The following is a 27,502-nucleotide window of genomic DNA, read 5'->3' as shown; positions in this document are numbered from 1 at the left end:
ACCTGGGTAAATGAGAATCTTCATAGACATTCCCAGTTATTTCATAGAATTTATTAAGGGGGCCTTCTATGTTGGAAGGTAATTAGGTCTTGGCATCTTCAGTTTGAATGTGGGGCAATTAAAGTTATAGGTGACCCATTTTTCAAGTCTATGCTAAGTGGAATACAGGTTCACGTGTGATAAAATCTTTCATTATTTGTGTTTTAACCTCTTCCAAGAGCATTAAACAGATCATGATTCAACTCAGAACAATCTCTAAAACCAAATATAAGTTTGGCTCTATCCTATATCTGGCGATTTTGGGGGACCTCACAAAATGTATGGAGCTTGTGGGGAATACGTTTCACATCCCTACTTTATCAACATATTTTTTTCTGTGTCAGCAGAAAATTCTCCTTTTCCTTTTGACTAAAATAAAAAAAAACTAAAAAAAGAAAGCCACCAACAACCAAAGATATGAATATGAATAGTCTACAAATAAAAATTTATTATAGACATTAAGGGATTTGGTTTATTAAGGCAAAAAAAAAAAGATTAAGGCGGTTGCTTTTACTGTTTCTTCCACATTTAGATGTCAGGACCATTAAAATTGGTTTAGTCTGCCCTTTGCATGCTTGACATGTCAGTTTTAATATTTGTAGGTCTCTATTTTTAGCAGAAGATTTCTCCCGCTTTTCTTTTCTTTTTTTTTTTTTTATTGAAAAGTTTTAAAATACAGTTTTCCTTTAGAAAACCCCCCTTCCCCCTCCCTCCTCCCCTCCCTACCTCCCCCCTATCCCCCCCTCCCCCTCTCCCTCCTCCCTCCCCTGCCTCCCCCCCCTACTTCCCCTCCTCCCCCCCTCCCCCCCCGACATCCCAGAGCAAAATACAAGGTATATATCTAAAAAGCAATCATAAACAATCATATACTAACAATTATAAACTCTAAAATCCATCACTCTCTAGCTTATATAGAGTAAACCAATCCTTAATAATACTAAATATGTATAAAGAACTAAAATAAAAGAAAACTAGCGTCATTCCCATCTATGTTCTTCCACAATTCACTATTTCCTAAACATATTCTCACTTACACATCACAAGCACCAATCCCTATTAACCTCTCTAGCCAAAATAGGCTATAATAGATAGTTCTTACACAAATTAACCCACATTAACCCACAAAACTTTCTTCCTCTTCCTCTGTAGTAAATTGTCCATTAATTCCAAATTAAAGATTCTGTTACCATACATATCATCCCAAAACTCTTAAAAACACAACTACCACTTGACTATCAGTATGTTGTGGAAGTTCCATAGATTTCTACTGGTCCTATTTTCTTATCTTTTTTGAGCGTTTTAAGGCAGCACGCGTCACCCTCTGTTCTCTAGGATCATCCAAAAGAGTTGCAGCTTGATCTCCTCCTGTACCATTCTCGTCTATCTGTCCATCTTCATCCTCTTGATGTTCTCCTTTCTCCCGCTTTTCTATTAACAGGTAGACTGGGGCTAATTATGCATTTAATTTGCAATGATAAAGTGACAATGCACACTGTGGGTGAAAGTTAAAACTACTTCGAGGCAAGGATTTCTTCCTCAAAACGGTGGGAAGCAATTTGACACCCATTTGACACCCATTTACTTTGAAATGAGCTTCATGAACCAATTTCTCAATACTTTTATTTAACATATTTCTGGGCAAACTTCCAAAGAGTTTGGGACATCTTGGGTGCATCCTCAACCCTTCCACCTTTGCAATTTGTTAATGCAGCCCCACTACTCATTTAATGAAGATGGTTCAGAAATCCACAATATATATATTTTCCAGATTCATCTCAAAGCTAGAAGAAAGAGTGTCCATTTTAATAAAACATCTTCACCTGAGCCCAAAGCAGTTCTTCCAAATCATTTGCAAAGAGTAAAAAAAGGTAAAGGTAAAGGTTCCCCTGCACATGCGTGCTAGTCGTTTCCGACTCTAGGAGCCAGTGCTCATCTCCATTTCAAAGCCGAAGAGCCAGCACTTGTCCGAGGACGTCTCCATGGTCATGTGGCCGGCATGACTGGATGCCAAAGGCGCACGGAACGCTGTTGCCTTCCCACCGGAGTGTTCCCTATTTTTCTACTTGCGTTTTTACGTGCTTTCGAACTGCTAGGTTGGCAGAAGCTGGGACGAGTAACAGGCGCTCACTCTGCTACGTGGCACTCGAGATTCGACCCGCCAAACTGCCGACCTTCTGATCGACAAGCTCAGCATCCTAACCCACTGAATACCAAACAACAACAAAAAAAAACCAGAATGAAAGCAAAGGGTAAAATGGCTGCAATTTCTTAATTGTCACAGCATTGACAAATGCATCAGTTAGTATTTCATTTTTGTTGTTCTTAGTTGCGAAGTCGTGTCTGACCCATCGCGACCCCATGGACAATGTTCCTCCAGGCCTTCCTGTACTCTTCCATCTTCTGGAGTCCATTTAGGCTCACGCCTACTGCTTCAGTGACTCCATCCAGCCACCTCATTCTCTGTCGTCCCCTTCTTCTCTTTCCCTCAATCTTTCCCAGCATGAGGCTCTTCTCCAGTGAGTCCTTCCTTCTCATTAGGTGGCCACTGGGAAGATCATAGCCTTGACTATACGCACTTTTGTTGGCAGGGTGATGTCTCTGCTTTTTAGTGTGCTGTGTAGATTTGCCATGGCTTTCCTCCTCAGGAGCAAGCGTCTTTTAATTTCTTGGCTGCAGTCCCCATCTGCAGTGATCTTGGAGCCCAGGAAAATAAAATCTGTCACTACCTCCATTTCTTCCCCATCTGTTTGCCAGGAATTGAGAGGGCCAGATGCCATGATCTTGGTTTTTTTAATGTTGATTCAATATCTCAGGGGCTGCCACAAAGAAGAGGGAGCCAAGCTATTCTCCAAAGCACCTGAAAGTAGGACAAGAAGCAATGGATGGAAACTAGTCAAGGAGAGAAGCAACCTAGAACTAAGGAGAAACTTCCTGACAGTTAGAACAACTAACCAGTGGAACAATCTGCCTCCAGAAGTGGTGAATGCTCCAACACTGGAAGATTTTAAGAGACTGGACAGCCATTTGCCTGAAATGGTATAGGGTTTCCTACCTGAGCAGGGGGTTGGACTAGATGACCTCCAAGGTCCCTTCCAACTTCTTCTTCTTCTTCTTCTTCTTCTTCTTCTTCTTCTTCTTCTTCTTCTTCTTCTTCTTCTTCTTCTTCTTCTTCTTCTTCTTCTTCTTCTTCTTCTCCTCCTCCTCCTCTTCCCCCTCCTCCTCCTCCTCCTCCTCCTCCTCCTCCTCCTCCTCCTCCTCCTCCTCCTCCTCCTCCTTCTTCTTCTTCTTCTTCTTCTTCTTCTAATAATAATAATAATAATAATAATAATAATAATAATAATAATAATAATAAAGTTGGAAGGCACCTTGGAGGTCATCTAGTCCAACCCTATACCATTTCAGGCAAATGGCTGTCCAGCCTATTATTATTATTATTATTATTATTATTATTATTATTATTATTATTATTATTATTATTATTATTATTATTATTATTCCCACTTTTGCACTCTCCTTCTTCACCCACAACAAGAGGCTCATTAGTTCCTCTTCACTTTCTGTCATTAGATTGGTATCATCTGCATAACCTAGGTTGTAGTATTTCATATACATTGTCAAAAATGTTCACGATATTATTCAGGTGGTTGAAAGAAACACATATGCTTGAATGGAAAGGAACTTGGGTTTTAGCCATTTTCCATCAGTATTGTGATATAGGAGGTAGCTCTGAAAATGCCATAATGAAATCAAAATTTGCTTTCCTTTTGGTCGTTTTTAAATTCGTTCTTAGCCTTAACTATTTAACTACTTAGACTTAACTACTTAAAAGCAGGCATCAAAAACAAGATACATTATTATTATATTAATAAGATTTAACCCTAACCCTTTGTGTCCAGCCTTTAAAGATGACAGATTTTTCCTGGTTGAACTTAGATGTGTGATTCACAAAATGGATTTGTTGATAGAAATTCTGAGACCCATTTTCCTCCTTCATTAAATATTATTATTGTTGGTGGTGGTGGTCTCACAATCAGCCAGATGTTTAGACTGGAATTAGACTTCCAATTGAGTCCTACTCAGACCTGGGATAGGCTGATGTTGTTTGATGGTTTTAAAGGCATTGTTGCAAGATGTAAGCTGTTCCAAGTACAATTGTTATTGTTATTTATTTACTTAAACATCTACATAGCTGCCCATATTATAATCAGCTCTTATTATCTGATTATTATGTTGGATATACTGAAAGAAGACATTGGGAAATATTTCTATGTTTTCTGAAAATTGCCCATTATGGGCATGGGAATGCTTTTTTTCATAATGGAAATAATGAATCTTGGGCGTGATTTGGCAAAGGACAAGAACAAATTTTACTTTCTTGTTAAAATTCTATTTTCACTTTAGATCTGCGGTATAGTTTGCACAGTAGCTGCATGCCTTGTTTAATAAAGTTTTTTGGGATATTTAAAAAAAAGTTTTAAAAAAGATCCGAGACCCAATTTAATCACTGGAAGTGTGTTAAGAGTTATTTTTAGCTTCCAATATTTTCATCCACGTCTTATCGTGCTCGCATAATGTATCTGCAACTTTTAGCCTGCAGCTTCATCTGTTTTCTGAAAAGTAATTATCGCTCAGTTTAGCAAGGCTGGCTTTCAGAGGAGATGGGGATGGAATTGCAGAATTAAGGTCACATTTTGCAGCTATGGCAGGGATGTTGGCGAGGATTCAGAGAACTGCAAAAGCAGCTGCAAAGAGGTAGGTTTGAGGTTAGGGTTTTTCCCCCATCTCCAAAAGCCCATGACTGCCATCATACCAATCCTTTCTTCGCAAAACTGAAGATGGCGTTGAAAATAAAGCTGACGCTACTTTCCAGGGAATTACCTAGAAGTCCCCTGGGTAAAACTCTCCCACTTTCCCCTGGTGCAGGATGTCATCCCCTGTTGACAACTTCTCACCTTCTCACCTTCAGCTTCAGAGAAGCATGACTGCAAATCCAATGAAGTCTGTTGAGCAGTTTTGACTGCTTTTTCAGGCAGGGCGAGGACCCAGATTGTTGGGGGCAATTAAGCTGACTTTGTAATAATACCGCTTGGGGGTGTGTGTGAAAGCCCTAATAAGCAGGCATATACATAGAATGAAGGCTACTGCTAAGCTTGTAAGCCGCCCTGAGTCTTCGGAGAAGGGCGGGATATAAATGGAATTAAAATAAAAAAAATAAAAAAATAAAATATCGCTAAAGTGTCAGGACCCACCCCAATCCACGTCTTAGGAAAGAAGAACTCTTGGAGACAGGATTTGTCCAAGCAGGAACTTTTACTGAAACATGATGGACAGTGGATAATCTAGACAGGATCTGGAAACTGTGTCGCAGATTGATACTTTTAAAGTGTCCCCGAGTAAAAAAAAAAACAAAACAAAACCCTCCCCTCAGTCCATTTGATCAGTCCCGGATCAATTAAGGTTCAGGTGTCAAAACCGTCCATGGGAAAAGGGATCTTCCATGCCTTTACGACATTTACTTCCCTTCAGATTCCAATCGGAGATACAAACCAGAATCTCTCCTCCCCTTTCTTTGTTCTTCTCAGTTCAAAGGTTCTTTCCCTGGTCTTTGATGATGGCCTCCAGGCAGGCTGAATAAACAACCTTGTGTCTAATGGATAGGGATGGCCAATTAACATCTTCCCTTCTCCTCCTTGGGAATGGCAGAATCCAGTGAGGGGTGAGATTTAGGGGTACACAGATAAGGATTTAGGAATGGAATATACAGTAAATGGATTCTGACATAAAGGTCCTTTTACTTGACATAGCTGTTCAGTCACTAGGTTATGTCCAACTCTTCCTGACTCCATGGACCACATTACACCAGAACCTTGTCCTCCATTTCCCCCTAGAGTTTGCTGAAATTCACATTCATTGCATTGATGACACCATCTAAACATCTCCTCCGCTGCCGTCCCCTTCTCCTTTTTCCTTCCATCTTTCCCAACATCAGGGTCTTCTCCAAGGAGACCTCTCTTCTCATCTGGTGGTCATAGTATTTGAGCTTCAGCTTCAGTGTCTGCCCTTCCAAAGGACAGTCATGGTTTATTTCCTTCAGGATAGACCAATCTGATCTCCTTGCAGTCCAAGGGACTCTCCAGAGTCTTCTCCAACCCCACCATTCAAAAGCATCAATTCTTCAGTGCTCATCCTTCCTCATAGTCCAATTCTCACAGCCATACATCAGGGTGCCACCGGTCAAAGAATGTCGACTGGTGGCCCCCAGGGGGAGGGCGTTCTCTGTGGGTGTGCTGGATTTATGGAACCATCTTCCGGTTGAGCTCCGGATGGCGCCTGACCTCCGCTCCTTCCGGCGCGATCTAAAGACTTACCTCTTCGAACAAGCTGGCCTGGCCTGATGGGATGGGGTTGGGTTTTATTAATGTGTTTTAACTTATTTTTAATGTGTTTTAACTGATTGTAAGAGTTGTGGGCATTTTGTTTAATCTTTTTTTAATTTTTGTATTTTGTCTTTTAACATGCACTGCCCTGTTCACCACCCTGAGTCCTTCGGGAGAAGGGCGGTATACAAATAAAATTAATAATAATAATAATAATAATAATAATAATAATAATAATAATAATAATAATAATAATAATAATAATACTGGGAAAGCCCACAGTTCTGGCTATATGGACCTTTATCAGCAAGGCGATATCCCTGCTTTTCAATATAATGTCTAGGTTTGCCATAGCTTTCCTCCCGAAAAGCAAGCAAGCATGTTTTAATTTCACGGCTGCAGTCACCATCTGCAATGATCCCAGAGCCCAAGGAAATAAATAAAAAAATATATCAGGCTTCTATTTCTTCCCCTTCTATTTGCCAGGAAGTGTTGGGATCGAATGCCATGTTCTTAGGGTTGTTGTTTTTTTTAAAAAAATGTTAAGTTTCAACCCAACTTTGCACTCTCCTCTTTCACCCTCATCAAAAGGCTCTTTAATTCCTCTACACTCTCTGCGATTAGAGTGGTATCGTCTGCATATTTGAGGTTGTTGATATTCAGTGATTGTCTACAGTTGTTCTAAAATGAAAAGAGACCACTTTTGTTCTATGAAGCTCATGTCAATGCTGCAAACAGTGACCTGTTTTTGCACTGACAATATCAGAGGCAGCCTTTTGCTTTAACTGTTTGGTTTTGAATCACTAAAGCGCAGGAGAAATGCAACCCGAATGTTTTGACAAGATAAGGGATAGCCGCTTCAGAAGGGAAGTGAAACCTCGTGTGTTAAATTAATTGATAAATGTGATTCATGACGTATAAATAAGGGAGGAAAATTCTGTATGATGTGGTGTGTCAAGGGGAGGAGAATTCAGATTCTGGCAGCCATCCATGAGTGCCGATGCTCCGTTCTGCTCATTATAGACTTTTTTAGAATAAATAATCATGCAGTGCTCTTTGATGTGCCTTTTTAATTGGAACCATGACAGCTCAAGCATCACTTCTTAGTGATCATGTTTATTTCATAATAATACCACAAAATGAATCAGAATCAGCTGGAAGGGCCCTTGGAGGTCTTCTAGTCCATGATGGGGCTATATTACTGTAATGCTCTCTACATGGGGCTGCCCTTGAAGACCACCCGGAGGCTTCAGCTGGTGCAGAATGCAGCTGCACGGGTTGTGATGGGAGCTCCCCGATACTCCCATATTACACCCCTCCTGCGTGAGCTGCATTGGCTACCAGTTGCCCTCCGGGTGAGATTTAAGGTGCTGGTACTTACCTTTAAAGCCCTACATGGCTTAGGTCCGGGATACTTACAGGACCATCTGCTGCCGGGAACAAATTCCCATCGTCCAGTACGCTCACACAGAGAAGGCCTCCTCAGGGTACCGTCAGCTAGGCAATGTCGGCTGGTGACCCCCAGGGGGAGGGCCTTCTCTGTGGGAGCGCCAGCCCTATGGAATCAGCTCCCCCCTGAGCTTCGGATGGCCCAAAACCTCCAATCCTTTCGCCGCGGCCTCAAAACACTCCTGTTCCACCAGGCTGACCTAGACTGACAGGCATTTTAATTAATTTATATTTAGTATTTTTATTTTTTATTTTTTTTTAAATTCTCTAATTTTAATTTATTGCACAGATGTTCTCAATTTTATTTCTATCTTGATTTCTGTACCTATTATATGTTTTGCTGTTAGCCGCCCTGAGTCCTTCGGGAGATAGGGCGGGATATAAATCCCATCAATCAATCAATAAATAAATAAATATTGTAATGTATCATTATATATATATATATATATATATATATATATATATATATATATATATATATATATATATATATATATATATATATATATATATATATATATATATATACACATATATACACATACATATATACACATACACATACACATACACATACACATACACATACACATACACATACACATACACATACACATACACATACACATACATATACATATATATATATATAGGTAAAGGTTCCCCTGCACATGCGTGCTAGTCGTTCGTTTCCAACTCTAGGGGCCGGTGCTCATCTCCGTTTCAAAGCCGAAGAGCCAGCGCTTGTCCGAGGACGTCTCCGTGGTCATGTGGCTGGCATGACTAGACGCCAAAGGCGCACGGAATGCTGTTACCTTCCCACCGTAGTGGTCCCTATTTTTCTACATGCATTTTTACGTGCTTTCGAACTACTAGGTTGGCAGAAGCTGGGACGAGTAACAGGCGCTCACTCTGTTACGCGGCACTCGGGATTCGACCCGCCAAACTGCCAATCTGATCGACAAGCTCAGCATCCTAACCCACTGAGCCACCGCGTCAAATTGCTAATAAAGAATTAGGGAGGCTGATATGGAAAGAAAGATTTAACTAGCAAGGTATTGAAAAGACTTGACAAATACTAGAGAGAGAGAGAGAGAGAGAGAGAGAGAGAGAGAGAGAGAGAGAGAGAGAGAGAGAGAGAGAGAGAGAGAGAGAGAGAGAGATGTAAATTTTTTGGCTTGCTAACAAAAAATAAAGGGAGACCGATACACACAAAAATAAAGGGAGACCGATACACACACACACACACACACACACACAAACTAAAGGGAGAAGATGCCATAGAAATGACAGGTGACAGGGAGAAAGCAGAGCTTCTTAACTCATACTTTGTGTCAGTCTTCACACAAAAAGATATTGCAGCGCAACACACCCAAAAAACCACTGCAAAAGACATACCATAAACAAAAGTTAAAATAAGCAAGAAAATGGTAAAGGAGCACTTATCCAACCTTGATACAGACACACACACACACACACACACACACACACACACACACAAACACATGTATATATAATCTCATATATATAATAATATATCAAAATGGCAACTCTATCATATCTGCCTTCATGCACTAATACTTCAAGTTCACCCTGTTTGTCCCCAAAACTTTGAGCGTTAGTGTATGTATTGGGTATATTTCTGGTTTCTCCTACTTTGTAACTGGGATTTCCATCCTTTCCATCATTCTCTATTTTATCATGTTTTTCTTTTTTTTTAATTTCTTTTTTTTCTCTTTACTCCCTTCCTCTTCATGTGACTAGAATTGGACGGTAAAGAATCAGAACTCAACAGAAGTAAGACGTGCTTAGAATCTCACTGGAAGGGTCAGACAAATCCCCCAAACTGACGTACGTGTGACAAGCGATGTCTCCTCTGTTCAGTCCAGTGAAGCTCCACATGGTCACTTTTTTCCCCCCTCCATCGGTAAAGAAACCTAATGCAGATCATTGGAAGGAATTGAAAAAAAATATTCCCAAAGATGTGATAGAATGCTGCTAATTCTAGTTCCTTACAGGAAATTTTATTTTTTTTATTTTTATTTTAATTTTAATCCCATTTATATCCCGCCCTTCTCCGAAGACTCAGGGCGGCTTACAATTTTAAAGCACAAATCAATGTGCTTAGCAATAGCCTTCATTCTGTGTATATGCCTGCTTATTAGGGATTTCCCCCCCCCCCCCAAAGCGGCATTATTACAAAGTCAGCTTATTGCCCCCAACAATCTGGGTCCTCATTTTACCTACCTCGGAAGGATGGAAGGCTGAGTCAACCTTGAGCCTGGTGGGACTCGAACCTGCACTAATGGCAGGCAGCTGGTGTTACTGAAGGAGGCATTAGCCCACTGCTCCACCAAGGCTCTTTCTATGATCTCAGAGGGAAGAGGAAAGTGATTATTCCCACTGGGAGAAGGACCAGCTTTCTTAAAACGGGAGAGAACTGAGAAATAAAATAAAGTCAAATATTTGGTCTGTTATGGATTAAATCCATTTCACTGTCATTGGAAGACTTGAGCCCAGAATAAACTGATTGTTGACTCCATTCTGATTCATTTTGTGAGTTGTTTGATCACGATAGAACATGTAAAATAACATAACCCTTTCCCTCGCTTTTCTCCTCTTTTTTGAGGGGTCTTGTAGAAAAATAACTTTAGTAGGCCAAAAGAGAAAACAAACACTTGTGCTCTGCCAGGTTAACTTCACTGTATTAAGCGGTCGGCATTTGTTATGGATGATTATGATAAATTATTCAAAGATTTCAGCTTCTCTTACCAGTGCTGATACAGCTCTGATCTCTCCTTAAGAGCTTCGGTAGATCTCTCGATTTCCTATTGGATCTGTCCCTTTAATCTCTCAATTCTTCCAGGCCATAAATTGTCCGTCTGCCTATCATTCTATCAAGAACCAGGTGTCAAAATCGATCAAATTCCTTCCTTCCTTCCTTCCTTCCTTCCTCACTCACTCCATTTCTCCTTCCTTCCTCACTCACTCACTCCATTTCTCCTTCCTTCCTTCCTTCCTTCCTTCCTTCCTTCCTTCCTTCCTTCCTTCCTTCCTTCCTTCCTTCCTTCCTTCCTTCCTCAGTCCCTCACTCCATTTCTCCTTCCTTCCTCACTCCCTCACTCCCTCACTCCATTTCTCCTTCCTTCCTTCCTTCCTTCCTTCCTTCCTTCCTTCCTTCCTTCCTTCCTTCCTTCCTTCCTTCCTTCCTTCCTCCTTTTCTTCCTCCTTCCCTCCCTCCTCCCCTCCCTTCCTCCTTCCCCCTTTCCTTTCTCTCCTTCTTTCCTTCCTTCTTTCCTTTCAATCTCTTTCTTCCCTCTCTCCCTTCCTTCAATCCCAGCCCACTAAACCCATATCATCTGTGGTCTTGATTATTACTCTCCTTGAAGCATTGTTTGCTGTCAGAATGCTCAAAGATGATGCAGACAAGAAACACACCCAGATGAACTAAGTCTACTTTATTGTAAGGCTATGTTGTAAGTGTGAAAGTCACCTTTATATCTCAAGACACTATGGAGAGTCTCTTCTAAGATGACCATCTTCCTACTGCAGGCCAAGCTGCCTCTTATCCCCGTCTCTCAAGGCCATCCCTACATATTGTTACAGTTGTTGAATGCTCATATACTGGACAAGAGATAGACATGTAAGAACAGTGGGAATTTGCTTTATTTGCAAAAGATACTTATTCTTATTGAGAATGTAAAAAAATAATAATAACTTACTATCTAAATTATACTTCCTCTCCTATGACAATGAAACTCGTGGGAAAAGATAGAATCGTGTATTGGTGGGATTCACGCAGATGAGACACCTTCGTCCCAGGAACAGAAGTGTTCATTCTACAATTTCTCTTCTGGAATTATTGCACAATAGAACTTAGCATAAGTGAGCAAGTTCTTATTTCAAGACCAATTCTGATGATTGGGAGAGACGATAAAAGGCCAAGAAAAAAAAAGTTGAATGGATGCTAAATAGTGTGCAGAAAGGAGAAGAATTTCATATTAGTTTATCTGACCAACACCAGCTAAATCTGGCTTGCAAAAAGCTCAAGTAGAAGAGATTCAAAACTTTCAAAGAGACGTGCTCTATTGAAATAACTAATAAGGGAGGGCTGGAAATTCCTAACACACTTTTGTGTAATCTATCCTTTATTCCTAATCCTTACTTGAAAATGTTTTATTGAGGTCTGTGCTAATCCTGCTTGCTTGATTAGCTTTAAGGAACTTGACAGCCATTTTAGAGTTTCTAACAAGGCTGGTGACATATTATATTAAGTATACACTGTAATTTAACATTATGACATTACATTGTATGACATTACATTGTGACTTCTTTTTCTTGTCTCAATAGAGAAGAGCTAACCAACTAGAAATGAAATTATGCAAAGATGACTTTGGTTTGATAGAGAAAAAGTTTGGGATTAGCAATAACAAAATGAGGACTGAAAAAAGAATTTTCATTCCCTGTTGACTGCTCAAAATTCTTTTTGAGAGGGTTTTGGGAACGTAGCGCAGCAGGTCTCATGAATACTGTCTATCTGCCAGGTACATTTATCTGAAGAACACGAGCTAGATTTTTTGACAGTTCCCCAATGATTTGGAGAAATGAGAGTCGGTGGTGGCATAGATCTGTACGGAAGATGGATTGGTGATCAAGATTAAAAGAGAAATATTGTCCCCTTATCCAGTCTGCACTATTGAAAATCAATATATCTCTTTTTCATCATCTTGAATTTTAGACTGCTGGATCATTGTGTGTTGTTATGCAAACTTTCACAAATGCTCCAACAGCCCTTGAAGAGGTTGAAGGATTTTTGCAGCGTTTTTTTCTTTTCTTTTGAAGTTGTGACAAAGCTGTGTTATGATGGAACTAATCTAGGCTTTCGGCTTTCTTAGGGAAACATCAGTCATTCCTACAATACACCTTTTGTTTTCCAATATGTTCCTTTTGTTTAGTTTCGAGCTCAAGTTTAAAAATTGTCAAAATTCACATGACATTACTCTTCTAGAATTATGGCTGTTTCTACCTTTCCCTATAGATTGTTACTTTTGTAGTGTTGAAAGAAAAACCAGGTGCAGTTCCAAGCTGGGAATAAATGGAGGCTGTTTTTGAAAGAAAGTTCCTGATGAGCAGAACCAGCAACAGCATGTAGTTCTGGGCAGTGGTGGGATTCAAATATATGTGAACAACCGGTTCTCTGTGTCGATGCTGCTTCTGGAAGTCCATTCTGGGCCTGGGCAACAAAAAATTAGCTACCGGTTCTGCTGAACTGGTGCGAACTGGCTGAATCCCACCGCTGGTTCTGGAGCAGCTGACCAAATAGAGCTGAGAGTGGGTCAATCTTTACAGGGTTCTGATTGAGATGCTCTAGGGCAGGGGTCAGCAACCTGAAAAACTGAAAGAGCCACTCGGAACCGGTTCCCTCACAAAAGGAAAAACTGGGAGCCGCAAAGAAATGTGTGCACATGCGCATACATGCGCGCATGCGCAGAACAGGGCTTGACTGAAGAGTGGAGCCAAGGCGAGATATGCACCTACCCTGCATATTTGAATTGATTGGTTGAACTTTTTTAGTCCCACTTTTTTTTTTTTTGGACTGCACATGGCAGAGGACTGGGAGCCACAGGAGATGGCTGAAAGAGCCGCATGTGGCTCCGGAGCCACGGGTTGCAGACCTGTGCTCTAGAGAGTTGTGCCTTTTGCTATTTTAATGGTGGTGGGTTAATCCTATTATATCCTAAAGGTCATGTCCTGTCCTTAGAATTAGGGTGGGGGAATGTAAATTCTTAATCCCATCAGCTGTGGGGGCTGAAGGCCTCCCGTTTATGAAAAGATTGGCCCCAGTCTTTTTGAAAGGGTTGGGAAATCTCAATTTCTGCCTGAGCAAAGGGAGACTCGGGCTGTTTCGGCCTAAGATTTTTTTTTCCCCATTTCTCCTTTGGGGAAAATATTCTATCCTGCCTCTTTTTTAAAAAAAAAAATATTCCCCCAAATATTTCATTCTCTGGAGGGTGTGTGTGTGCTGACTCCGTACAGTAGAAAATAAAATAACTCAACCTCTCAGAAACAGCAAATGAGGCTGTGTGTTTCTTAGGCTGAACATGGCCTAAGACGTCTCAAAGGTTGGTGAGAGAAAGGAAGGAAGGAAGGAAGGAAGGAAGGAAGGAAGGAAGGAAGGAAGGAAGGAAGGAAGGAAGGAAGGAAGGAAGGAAGGAAGGAAGGAAGGAAGGAAGGAAGGAAGGAAGGAAGGAAGGAAGGAAGGAAAGGAAAGGAAAGGAAAGGAAAGGAAAGGAAAGGAAAGGAAAGGAAAGGAAAGGAAAGGAAAGGAAAGGAAAGGAAAGGAGAATTAAGGAAGGAAAGGAAAGGAAAGGAAAGGAAAGGAAAGGAAAGGAAAGGAAAGGAAAGGAAAGGAAAGGAAAGGAAAGGAAAGGAAAGGAACACTGGCCTTTCTCATAAAGCTTTATATATTAAAATTATTTATAAAACCAGTATGCCACTTAAATTCTTCCACGTAATGCCACTACTAATAAATACCTTTTTACTGTAATTGCTATTTCACAGACTACAACATCAGACTGGAAAAATCAGAAAACACTACATCACCGTAGACCACTGGGTTTTTGCAACTGAAGTATGGCAGCCCTAATAATTTTCTCTTATTAATTCAGTCCTATATGAACTTAGCTAAGAGTAGCCCATGGACTCAAGGAAACACGTGCTCATGTGTCAACTTAGGCTGAGAAGAATTTCCTAAGGCCTAGCACAGACAACCCTTTCCATTATGAACTTTCCATCATTGTAACAATTAATTGATAATAATTTTCCACAACAATTTCCATAAATAATCTTTTTTCCATAATTCCTTTATGACTTCTCCTAGCCAGGTCTAGAATTCAAATATCTAAACAATCCTTCTTGTGGTGGAAATTGGCACGTCTGGTCTAGTGAGAAGACGAGGACCAGGAGTGACAAGATAGCAGTCTTCCAGTAACTGAGGGGCTGCCACAGAGAATAAGGGGCTCATCCTATTAATCAAAACACCTCAAGGCAGGACAAGAAGCAATGGGTGGAAACTAACCAAGGAGAGAAGCAACCAAGGAGAAATTCCTTGAGAATGAGGGCAATTAACCAGTGGAATGACTTGCCTTCAGAAGTTGTGGGTGCTCCATCACTGTAGGTTTTTAAGAAGAGATTGGACAAGCCACTTGTCTGAAATGGTCTAGGGCAGGGGTAGGCAATCTTGGCTCTTTTATGACTGGTGGACTTCAACTCCCAGAATTCCTGAGCCAGCATGGGGGAACTATGGCCCCTTCATGAATCATGGACTTCAAGTCCCAGAATTTCTGAGCCAGCGTGGCTCAGCTTGGAAACCTCTCCCTTTCCCCTCAGCACGGCAGACTCAGGAATTCTGGGAGTTGAAGTCCACAAGTCATAAAAGAGCCTACCCCTGGTATAACAGGCTTCACTTTCTTAGGATCTTGCGGAAGAACAGGGTAGAACAACAGCTAATGACCCTCTTTTACCAGTCTACCATAGAGAGCGTCCTCTCGTATGGTATTGTGGTTTGGTATGCTGGTCTGACAGCCGCGGATAGGAAAGTATTACAGAGGGTAGTGAGCACAGCACAAGACATTGTGGGCTGTTCCCTGACACCACTGGATGACCTTGCCAGGGCTCATTGCCTTGGAAGAGTGAGGAAGATTCTCAGGGATGACTCACACCCTGGACGGTATCTCTTTACTCTCCTACCATCCGGTAGGAGATATAGGAATATAGCCAGCCGTACCAACAGGCTGAAAAATAGCTTTTATCTGTGGGCTGTTAGGCTTTTAAATGGGACATAATCTTATGCAGAATTGACTTGGGAGGCCGGTGTGTGGTGTAGTTGGTTCACATAGTGTGGTGGGATGGAGGGTTTGTTATCACTGTGTGTTGGGGGGAGAGAGCACAGGGGGAGGCTCAGCTAATCTCAATGTACACATGTTGTACTTTGACAATAAAGGTTTATCATATTATTATAGGTTCTCCTGCTCAAGCTGGGGACTGGATTAGAAGACCTCCAAATTCCTTTCCAACTCTCTTATTCTATTCTGTTATATTCCAAGCTTTGTAATCATTACCCGTCCTACTGTATAATATTTGCAGTCCCGAATGTTCCAACAGTCTATTTCAAATGTCCAGCTTGCAAAGGAAAATTGAAATCATGTTTGCTTCTGTGGTTTTCCTTAAACTCCCAGGAATTAAACTAGAAGGCTAGGATTGAACATGTGGTTAGTTTTATCCTTTTAAGACGCTAATACCTGTCCCCTGGAAGTATGCTAGGCATACTGATTTTGCCTTGGCATTAGAGCCACATTAATTATCAAGCTTCAATTAGAAGTTGGCAGAAGGTGGCTGAGAAACCTCTTCTTTAAGTTTCCCATCTGTCTGTCCATTGTCTTCTGTCTTTCAAAACATTTGTCATTTTACTGCTCTATCGCTTAACTAAAAGTCAGAAGTGGCAAGGATGAAGTCCGGTGCAGAATTAGGAAGCACTGCCAAGCTGCCTGTAAAGTCGCGTGCTTCACATAGAGACGGACACAGAGCTGGGGTAAAGATGAGTTTATTCTGAACAGAACGAACTGGGGAAACAGGGAAGCCTGGCGTCTATTTTTACCTGCCCAGGTGGATGGCATCCAATCAGTTCAAACCTGGGCTTCCTGCCAGTGCAGGTGACAATGGGTGTAGATCCTGGCTTCCCACCAGGCTGACCATGCCTGGGGCTGTCAACAGCTTAACTCATTAGGCTTATCCTGAGTGAGCAGTTATCGCCCGGAGCTGTCCAACCCCTCTGCTGATCTGCACCATCAGCCTCCTGCTGTGCTGTCCTTTGTGTATGCTGGGAGGCATACACTGCACTGCCACTAGTTTGCAGTGTTACATAGTCAAAACATTGGGGGAAAAAAGTCTCAGAGGGTGGGTGTCTATGGAGATTCTCAGTCATCCAGGTCATGGTTGTCCCAAAGGTGCTTTTTTTCAGGAGGCAACTGGACGTTCTTGGTTTTTTTCTTTGAAGATGTTTCACTTCTCATCCAAGAAGCTTCCTGGATGGTGGGAAATGGAAAAAAAATTGTACTCCTTGCAGACAGCTGGCCACTTGGATTCTTTTAGAGAGCCGTTGAGGCCACCTGGAGGTTTATCTGTGTCCTCAAGGTCACCTGAGTGGTGCAAACTTGGAACTGCTGAAAGACTGTGTTGTAGACTGGAGATAGATGATGCCGTATCCCTCCCCCTCTATTGAGAGAGGGCTGTTTGAAACTGAACAGAATTCAGCTCCATTCCCCACCATCCATCCAGAGCTGAAGAAGCTTCTTGGATGAGAAGTAGAACGTCTTCAAAGTAAAACAAGGAAGTCCAGTTGCCTCTTGAAAAGGCACCTCTGGGGGAGAGGTTGGGTGGGTAAAAGAACACATTCCTCATGGTTCATTATGACTACTCAAACTAAATCATCATGATGGCCATAAAGACAGAGTCGGATACAAATAAAAGAGATTTATGGCTGAGAAGAACAGAAAAAAAGTACAAAGGTTCAGATCCAGAGGGGTCAACGTATGTGGTCCATATAGTGACACAGAACTGAGCAATCCCAAAAGAGTCCACCAAGTCAAACTGATCAAGATGTGTCCAGGGAATTTAGTTGATGATGTCTGAATTTATGTCGTTTATGACATCCCAGAAGCAGATGATGTCATTTTGCCTCAGTAAGAATTGCCATGGAATTACCGCTAAATATATATTCATGCAAAACAGAGAGTAGCTTTCATGTCTTTTATGAATGGGAGAGGCAAGCTTTTCTCTTAGCTGACCCTAGAGCCCACCAAACTAGAAGACTGTCAATATACGGAATTCATCTCCAAACTCCACTCACAGTTACTAAGTTGTGGTTTTCCCTTGCAGCAATGGAAACTAGAAGGAAAGTGTGGACCAAAATTTTTGGCTTATGAATTTCATAGGCAGTAAGAGAAAAGATGGATTTGTGATGATGGATGAAAGAAAGAAAGAAAGAAAGAAAGAAAGAAATAAAGAAGGAAAGGAAGGAAGGAAGGAAGGAAGGAAGGAAGGAAGGAAGGAAGGAAGGAAGGAAGGAAGGAAGGAAGGAAAAGAAAATAGATTGACAGATATAGATATAGCTAGATAGATGATGGAAGGGACGCAGTGGCTCAGTGGGTTAGGATGCTGAGCTTGTCGATCAGAAGGTCAGCAGTTTGGCAGGTCGAATCCTGAGTGCCGCGTAACAGAGTGAGTGCCTATTACTCGTCCCAGCTTCTGCCAACCTAGCAGTTCGAAAGCACATAAAAATGCAAGTAGAAAAATAGGGACCACTCCGGTGGGAAGGTAACAGCGTTCTGTGCGCCTCTGGCGTCTAGTCATGCCGGCCATATGACCACGGAGACGTCCTCGGACAAGCGCTGGCCCTTGTGATGTGTTAAATACTGAAATACTGAAAATGTTTCATTAAAAAAAAATCAAGTCTTCCTTTTAAAAATGCTAATTAAATTACCTTTGTACATGTTCCATTTGGAAGCTTGCTTCGGATGCAGATTTGATTTTGCCATCTTTCCTTTTCCGACAGTCATAAGCAACTACTGCCACAGATCCAAGTGACATTAACAGATGGGGCATGTATATTATATTATATGGGCCTATATATTATCCATTTGAATTAATGATTCTTTGTCAGCAAGCTACATTTGCAGAAATTTGAATAGGCAATATGAGGCATAATATGTGAGCGCTGTTTTAATTCCATTCACTGCATCTCTGCTCTGCCAAGAACCCAATTTATATACATTATGAAGAGAGATGTGCATTTTTTCCTTGATTGTTTTCCTTCCTTCCTTCCTTCCTTCCTTCCTTCCTTCCTTCCTTCCTTCCTTCCTTCCTTCCTTCCTTCCTTCCTTCCTTCCTTCTTTCCTTCCTTCCTTCCTTCCTTCCTTCCTTCCTTCCTTCCTTCCTTCCCTCCTTCCATCCCTCCCTTCTTTTTATTTATATGTGAGCACTGTAAATCATAATTGGGGGAGGGCTAAATCCACATTGGACAGGAGGCTGTAAAATAGTTACCACAGAATTCACATTTTTCTTCAACGGTTGCCTTTGGCAAATTGTGATTAGTGTTCCTTATCCCAGTCAGGACTATTCCTAAGCCTCCCTTGGTCTCTGTCAACATGAATGGGGAAAGTCAGGTAGCATTATTGAAAAGGACTCTAATTATCTCAATGTGTTTGAGGTTTATAACCAACTGACGCACCCTGCTCTCTCCACGGAGGGGTAGATAACCTTCTAAATATACTTTGTGGAGCCTGTTTCCTGCGGGAAATGCACCTGGCATTTTGGTAAGCAACAAGCATCCTATTTCAATCTGTGTTCAACCCAGAATGGCTGAGAGTGCAAACAGGTCTATATGGTATGATTTATTGTGTTAATTTTACATTTCATCATTCATTGCTCCCAGAAATGGTGTTTGGGGGAGAAATGGGAAAAAAAAGAAGACGTTTTAGCTGGATTATGCTAAGACTTTTCTTGGCTCCCTAGCTCTGCAAATTTAAAATTCAGATCATGCTGATATTGAATTCACACTAGAACACTCTCTGATGGTGAGTGTGTGGCTGGTGGGTCCCTCCCTGTGGAAAACTAGAATGTCACCAGGATGAAACCTTCAATGCAAGCTAAGTCTTCAAGATATCCCTTAAGAAATAGCAGGCCTGTATTGACATCTTTAATTTTTTTATCATTCGTAAGTGAAATATTTATGAGGTGTGTTGTGTAATCCACTTTAACCGTAGGTAGATTTTCAAAATACCAAATATTTTGCTCCAGCTGAGGAAGAGTCGACTCAGAGAGCTACGTCTAGCATATTATAAAATATGAATCTGGAATTGTGTGAATTTAGGGCAGCAACTAAAATGGAAAGAGCAGAAGAATTTCGGCCAGGGTTAAGTTTTTATGAAATCCTGGTTTGTCTAAAAAATGGTAGAGGTTCTTCAGATGGACTGCATTCGAGCTGTCCTTGACGTACAGTCTCTGAGCTCCACTTACTGACCTACACATCTGTTTGATGGCTGCATCAGTGAGAACAAGAGACGGACATCGTTTCTGCAATGGTGTCTCATATAACAGCCTCCATGATAGTCTCCCTATCTCAAGGACTAACATAGTAGAAACTAAATTAAAGAAAAGAGCTAGGAGAGATGGGCATGAGTGGATCGTACTTTATTAACCTAGAGATGGAGTTGGAACTCAATTCTTTTATATATATACTTTGGCCACCTAATGAGAAGGAAGGACTCACTGGAGAAGAGCCTCATGCTGGGAAAGGTTGAGGGCAAGAGAAGAAGGGGACGACAGAGAATGAGGTGGCTGGATGGAGTCACTGAAGCAGTAGGCGTGAGCTTAAATGGACTTCAAAAGATGGTAGAAAGATGGTAGAGGACAGGAAGGCCTGGAGGAACGTTGTCCATGGGGTCGCGATGGGTTGGACACGACTTCGCAGCTAACAACAACAATATCTGTTATCAAAAGGAAACTGGTCCTTTGGGATGTCATTGGTGCTCTCTGATCTTGGCTGCTTTCTTACAGATGTTTCAAAGTAGGTAACATCAGCAGTGCTACCCCCCTCCCTTCTAGCACTGATGATGTTACCTAGTTGGGTCATGAAACATCTTCAAGAAAGCCACCCAGCTCACAGACCACCAAAGACCCCCACAGTTCAAACCCTGAGCTAGAAATATTCTCTTTTATTGGAAAGTTGTACTTTTGAAAATGATTGAACTCCGTCAGAATCAAGGCAAAGGATAGGAGGAATCTCTATTTCTTCCCCTCCCATTTAACATTTAACCTTATTGAGTAGCCAGGACTTCGTTGACAGACAGCTCGCATCAGAGGCCCCTTGTCTCAAAGTGCAAAGTAAAGTCCTGGGTGTCTAGGCGACACACACGTTTTTCTCACCATATACACCATCCACCAGACTCATTTTTAGTATTATGATTTAGTTCTGATGTAAATGCATCTGATTTTAAGTAAAGCAAGCTTTCCCCTATAATGGCATTATTAACCTGGCTGGGGGAGAAAAAAATGGTACATAAAATAGGATGGCTGTACAGTCCTGAGAGATAAGGTTTAGAATTTTTTATTTTTTATTTTATTTTATTTTATTTTATTATTTTATTTTATTTTATTTTATCTTATTTTATTATTTTATTTTATTTTATCTTATTTTATAATTATTTTATTTTATTTTATCTTATCTTATTTTATTATTATTTTATTTTATTTATTTTATTTTTATTTTATTTTATTTTATTATTTATTTTATTTTATTTTATTTTATTTTATTTTATTTTATTTTTATTTATTTTATTATTTTATTTTATTTTATTTTATTATTTTATTTTATTTTATTTTATTATTTTATTTTATTTTATTTTATTTTATTTTATTTTATTATTTTATTTTATTTTATTTTATTTTATTTTATTTTATTTTATTTTATTTTATTTTATTTTATTTTATTTTATTTTATTTTATTTTATTTTATTTTATTATTTTATTTTATTTTATTTTATTTTATTTTATTTTATTTTATGTTATTATTTTTTATTTCATTCATATATAAATATATATTTGGTCCAAAATGATTTTTTATTCTGTTACATGCCTCTGCTAATATATTGACTGTAACCTCTCTGGCTTTATGATAATTGAAGATTAGAACATTGCTAAAATATTCTGAGCAGCAGATGACCTTATGAATGCAGCATTATAGCCTTTGTCTTATTGCACTGGGCACAGTTTGAATCAGTGCAAGCTAAAAAGTTAATTAAAACAGCTTCTTTATTTATTTATTTATATATTTATTCCCTCTTGCAGGCTTGAGATCTAATTATGAGCTTATTTTTGGTTCCTGCAAAGAGCTGTCCTTATAAATAGGGATGGGTGCCATATGAGATTGCTGCTATTTAACACAAGATGAGTAGGCTTTTCCTCAAAATGTTTTATAGAATATTACTATTATTATTTTAAAAAAAAACCCTTTAAAAATCTAGATTTGGCAACTGTCCATTAAATAACTATATTCACTCTATCCAAAGTTAGAATCAATCCTGTTTCTTCGGGCTGGGATATCATAAATTACATGCATTTATTTTAAAATGAATGCATTTAGTAAGCTTGTCGTATCTATCCATCTCTATGGGGTCCTTGGTGCTCTCTGAGCTTGGTTGTTTTCTTGCAGACATTTCATTACCAAAGTAGGTAACATCATCAGTGCTACAAGGGAGTGAGGTTTGAGAGGAGGAGGAGGAGGAGGAGGAGGAGGAGGAGGAGGAGGAGGAGGAGGAGGAGGAGGAGGAGAACTGTGCTCTCTGAGCTTGGTTGTTTTCTTGCAGACATTTCATTACCAAAGTAGGTAACATCATCAGTGCTACAAGGGAGTGAGGTTTGAGAGGAGGAGGAGGAGGAGGAGGAGGAGGAGGAGGAGGAGGAGGAGGAGGAGGAGGAGGAGGAGGAGGAGGAGGAGGAGAACTGTGCTCTCTGAGCTTGGTTGTTTTCTTGCAGACATTTCATTAACAAAGTAGGTAACATTATCAGTGTTACAAGGGAGTGAGGTTTGAGAGGAGGAGGAGGAGGAGGAGGAGGAGGAGGAGGAGGAGGAGGAGGAGGAGGAGGAGGAGGAGAGGAAAGGAATGTGGGTCCTTGGTGCTCTCTGAGCTTGATTGTTTTCTTGCAGACGTTTTATTCACCAACTAGGTAACTTCATCAGTCCTAGAAGGGAGTGGGGTTTGCTAGTGTCAATGGGAATGTTCTTGATAATCCCTTGATGTTTATAGTTTGTTTGTCTAACTTGATACTTCCCTGTTTGGGGTACTATTTAGATCTTGATTGTTGCTGTAGTGTTCATCTTGGTGTTAATCTTGGTATCTCTGCTCATATGGGTGTTGATTGTTGGCAGGGATATTTGGGTCTTTTTTTTCTTTTTAGCTTTTAGAGTGTCTCTTTTGAGTGCTACGTAGATGTTGTTTCTGTCTATGTGTCCATCGATAGCCAATTTGTCTAAGCTTCTGGGAATTCTCTGGCATTTTGGGACTTCATCTAAGATGCTCAGAGTTTCGCAGGTAAAATTAGGATTGAGTCTGTCCGTGTGAGAATAATAAAGGCAGGATACAGATGAAATAGACAAATAAATTTCAATAAAGTAAGATTCATTGTGAGCTGGGCAGCTTTATCAATGAGATTAACACATAAATAAATATAACTTCATTCCAGTCCCGTGGCACAATCCATTCCATGGTGAAGAATATTGCCCTGTTCTCTGTAAAAAGAAAAATGCTAACAATGTCCTTTGTGTCGTCTGTTGCAACACTCCAGTGCAACCTCTGCCCTTGATAAATTTGCTCACCAAATCATGATATAAGCCTGAAAGCTTGGAAGATGACATCATGGTTTGTCATTTGAGGACCACTAGATATCAAAAAGTAGAGCATTTCCAGTAGATCCTTTATCACCTTCAGTAAATGTTCACAAAAATTGTTGGTGGGGCTCCTCAACTACACAAATGGTAGGCAAAGTAAAACATGGCTTTTTCTTTGTGAAAAATGGATGTAGCTACGGACTGGGACTAGTCCGGAAAGATAGCAGCAGCCAAAAAAGCTAATACAATCCTTGGTTTTATAAAGAGAGTCACAGAAACAAAATCACGTGAAGTATTAGTACCACTTTATAAAGCCTTAGTAAGGCCACACCTGGAATACTGCATCCAGTTTTGGTCACCACGTTACCAAAAGACTTTGGAAAAAGTGCAAAGAAGAACAACTAAGATGAATAAAGGCCTGGAGACTAAAACATATGAAGAACGGTTGCAGATTTGGGAATGACCAGTCTACAGAAAAGAAGGACTGGGGGTGATATAATAGTAGTATTCCAGTATTTGAGGGGCTGCCACAAAGAAGAGGGGGTCACGTTATTCTCCAAAGCACCAGAAGGTAAGACAAGAAACAACAGATGTAAACTAATCAAGGAGAGAAGCAACCTGGAATTACGGAGAAACTTCCTAGCAGTGAGGACAATTCACCGGTGGAACAGCTTTGCCTTCAGACGTTGTGGGTGCTCCATCACTGGAGGTTTGTTTTTTTTTAAAAAAGACTGTACAGCCACTTGATTGAAATTATATAGGGTCTCCTGCTTAAGCAGGGGGCTGGACTAGAAGACCTCCAAGGTCCCTTTCAGCTCTATTCTGATTGACCAGAATCACTGCTTAGTTCAGTTCCTAGGCCCCAATTCATACATGTGTTTATTCATGGGATGGAACTTAGCTTTTTGTTTTAAAAAGGAAAACTCACTTATGCAACAAAGTAAAAATGAGAAATTCATGCACCCTTGCTTGACCAGATCAAATCTTCTGAGTTAGAGAAGATGTGTCATAGTACACTCTCAAACCTGAATATATATATATATATGTGTGTGTGTGTATACACACACACACACACACACACACACATATACATATTATTATTATTTTATTATTATTTTATTTGTATACCGCCCTTCTCCCGAAGGACTCAGGGCGGTGAACAGGGCAAACATACAAAAATACAAGAATACAAAAATTAAGAGAGATTAAACAGGGTGCCCAAAAGCTTACAGCAGTAAGTTAAAATACATTAAAACAATAATAAAACCCAAGCAATATATGATTTATTTATTTATACATATATACATATATACATATATACATATATACATATATACATATATACATATATACATATATACATATATACATATATACATATATACATATATACATATATACATATATACATATATACATATATACATATATACATATATACATATATACATATATACATGTATATACTATATATTGTACTCCATAGGATGCATTCAGCGCTTCTATGCCCTGTGCCTCCTCCCTTGCAGAGTCTTCATGTGAAGAATTGCAAACACAGAATGCAGTATGAGATGTAACAGAACTGCTTATTATATGCAACAGACATTTCCCATTAGAATTATTTCAGTTCAAGTTAATTTTTGCTGCCAAGATTCATCTCTGCATTATATATTAATAAGTTTATTCGAAGCTGAGCTTAGCTCCTAGTGATCTGATGACATATCAATGTTGTTTGTCATTCCAGAAATATGGAACTGTTCTCTCTCTCTCCCTCCCTCCCTCCCTCCCTCCCTCCCTCTCTCTCTCTGTTTCTCTCATGCACTTTTGCTAGAACATTATTTTGACTTCATAGTCTAGCCTATACAGCTCTGGCATTTGTTAATAGTAGTAATAGAATGAGTTGTTTCCAATCAAGGACAGGTAGTCCCCAACTTAAAACCATTTGTTTAGTGACTGGTTGAATTTACAACAGCACTGATAAAGTAACTTACAACTAGTTCTTGCATATAGGACTGTCACGGTATCCCCACGGCGATGTGATCATAATTCAGGATCTTGACAACTCACATATACTTTATGATGATTGCAGTGTCCTGGGATCATTTGATCACCCTTTGCTACCTTCCCAGCCGATTTCCAATGAGCGAGTTAATGGTCAACTTAATGACCGTATGATTCATTTAACGACTGTGGTGATTCACTTAGCCATTATGGCAAAAAAAAAAAAGGTTGCAGAGTTGGGGTTGAGTCACTTAACAACTTTCTTGCTCGGTAACAGAAATTCTACTTCCAGTTTTGGCCATAAGCTGAGGACTGCCTGTATTAACCAGGTTGGAGTGACAGCCAAATCTGCCCCTAATGCAGGGGTAGGCAACCTTGGCTCTTTTATAACTCGTGGACTTCAACTCCCAGAATTCCTGAGCCAGCATAGCTCAGCATGGAAACCTCTCCCTTTCCCCTCTGCATGGCTGGCTCAGGAATTCTGGGAGTTGAAGTCCACGAGTCATAGAAGAGCCAAGGTTGCCTACCCCTAGCCTAGGTTGTGCCTCAGTTTACCTTCCCAATAAGCAACCTAGTCAGAAGATTATTTTAAAGCAGTTTATTAGGGTACCCTGATAAAATGGGATCTCTCTATGAAAAAGGAGAAGAGAGAAAACCCCAAGTCCCATGTTTCATTCCTTTTATAGTTCACAACGAAAAAAATGAAAGAGGAAAGTCGATTGGACATGGTAAGAGTAACCCCTCTCCTTGCACAGTAAATCAACTATAACGTTGATTTGAAATTTAGATAACCACATGTAGGTTTACACTAAGAAACTTTTCTTATCAGGAAATAATTTTGCAAATTATCTCTTCGGTTTAGGAAAGCTACCTAATCAATCCATACAACCCTAGGATAAAAGTTTTCCTACATTCCAATCTGTAAAGAACCAACCTTATTTTAAAAGAGAGAAAATATATCAGATTAAAAATACAAAATAACTGTTAGTTAACAAAATACAAAATGCGTGTCACGTGCCCTTCCAAACCTACAAAGATTTTCTGAGATTATCCAAAATCAGCTGGGTGCTATATCCTGATTGTATTTATATTTATATTCATTCAGAAACAAATCCTTCATCTAAGAAGCTTCTTAGCTATGCTAATCTGTACATGGATATGTGCTTGTCTATTTCCATTCCTTAGCCAGGACAGATTATTAAAATTATTAGCCAAAAATGGTTGTGCCACAATTTATATTCCCGTTTTATAAAATTCCTTTTTATAACTTTTCTATAACCTAGATCTTTTAAACTGTTAGTTAAATTCTTCCTAAGTTTTCATTGCAATTTTTTTATGGACTTTTCACTCCCTTAATAAACACATCTGAGTGATCTTTCTAATCCAGGTTTTGAGTCCTTTACAGATAAATCGAACACATTTCTGTTGTTTGCACATACAGTATCAGCTATTCTGTAAAGAAAGGATTATCAACCAGCATTTGTTTTAAAAAAAATCTTTTAAAAATAAGACGATTTAAAACATCTGAATAGTATCCAAACAAATATGTTTTTTTAAAAAAAAAACTATATTCCTTTTTTTTGCCTTCTGAAACAGCAAATTTAGAAGAAACCTGATCTTATGATTGCCTGCATTTACCATTAAGCTATGCTGATGTTTTAAGGTCAAAATGACTATTTCAAGGATTCTAAGCATTATTATCCCCATATTACAATAATGTGCTTTGAGGTCAATGTTTGGAACAAAACTCTGCCCTTTTCTGCATCAGAATTTCAGGAGATGGCACCTTAGAAAGCCATCTTGAAATGAAACCGTTATGGAATAGAAGGGGAACTCATCAAATTTTCCAGATGACAACAAGCTGGCAGGAATAGCCAATACCCCAGAAGACAAACTCAGGATCCAAAAAGATCTTGACAGACTTGAGCAATGGGCCCTCTCCAACAACATGGATTTTAATGTGGAGAAAAGCAAAGTTTTACATTTAGGCAGGGCTTTTTTTCTCATAGAACGCTCAGAACGGAGTTCCGACACCTTTTTTGGATGGAACCTTGTAGGGTAGGCAAGGCGGGTTGTATGACATGTGTGAGTTCCGGCACCTTTTTCTTTTATAAAAAAAAAGCGCTGCATTTAGGCAGGAAAAAAAACAAAGGCACAAGTACAGATTAGGCGAGATCTGGCTCAAAAAACG

General features: G+C 39.9%; 1 protein-coding gene across 1 annotated transcript in view; it reads left to right on the top strand.

Annotated features, from left to right (window-relative positions):
- NRG3 (neuregulin 3) overlaps positions 1-27,502 on the top strand; it is a gene marked incomplete at its 5' end in the record, with an annotated part of 601,033 nt that overhangs the window by 319,740 nt on the left and 253,791 nt on the right. The window lies entirely within an intron of this gene.

Source organism: Vipera berus (assembly GCF_964194415.1).
Source record: "Vipera berus genome assembly, chromosome: 5".
NCBI classification, from domain to species: domain Eukaryota; kingdom Metazoa; phylum Chordata; class Lepidosauria; order Squamata; family Viperidae; genus Vipera; species Vipera berus.
Note: the sequence above shows the minus strand (reverse complement) of the source record. Positions and strands in the feature narration are given on the sequence as shown.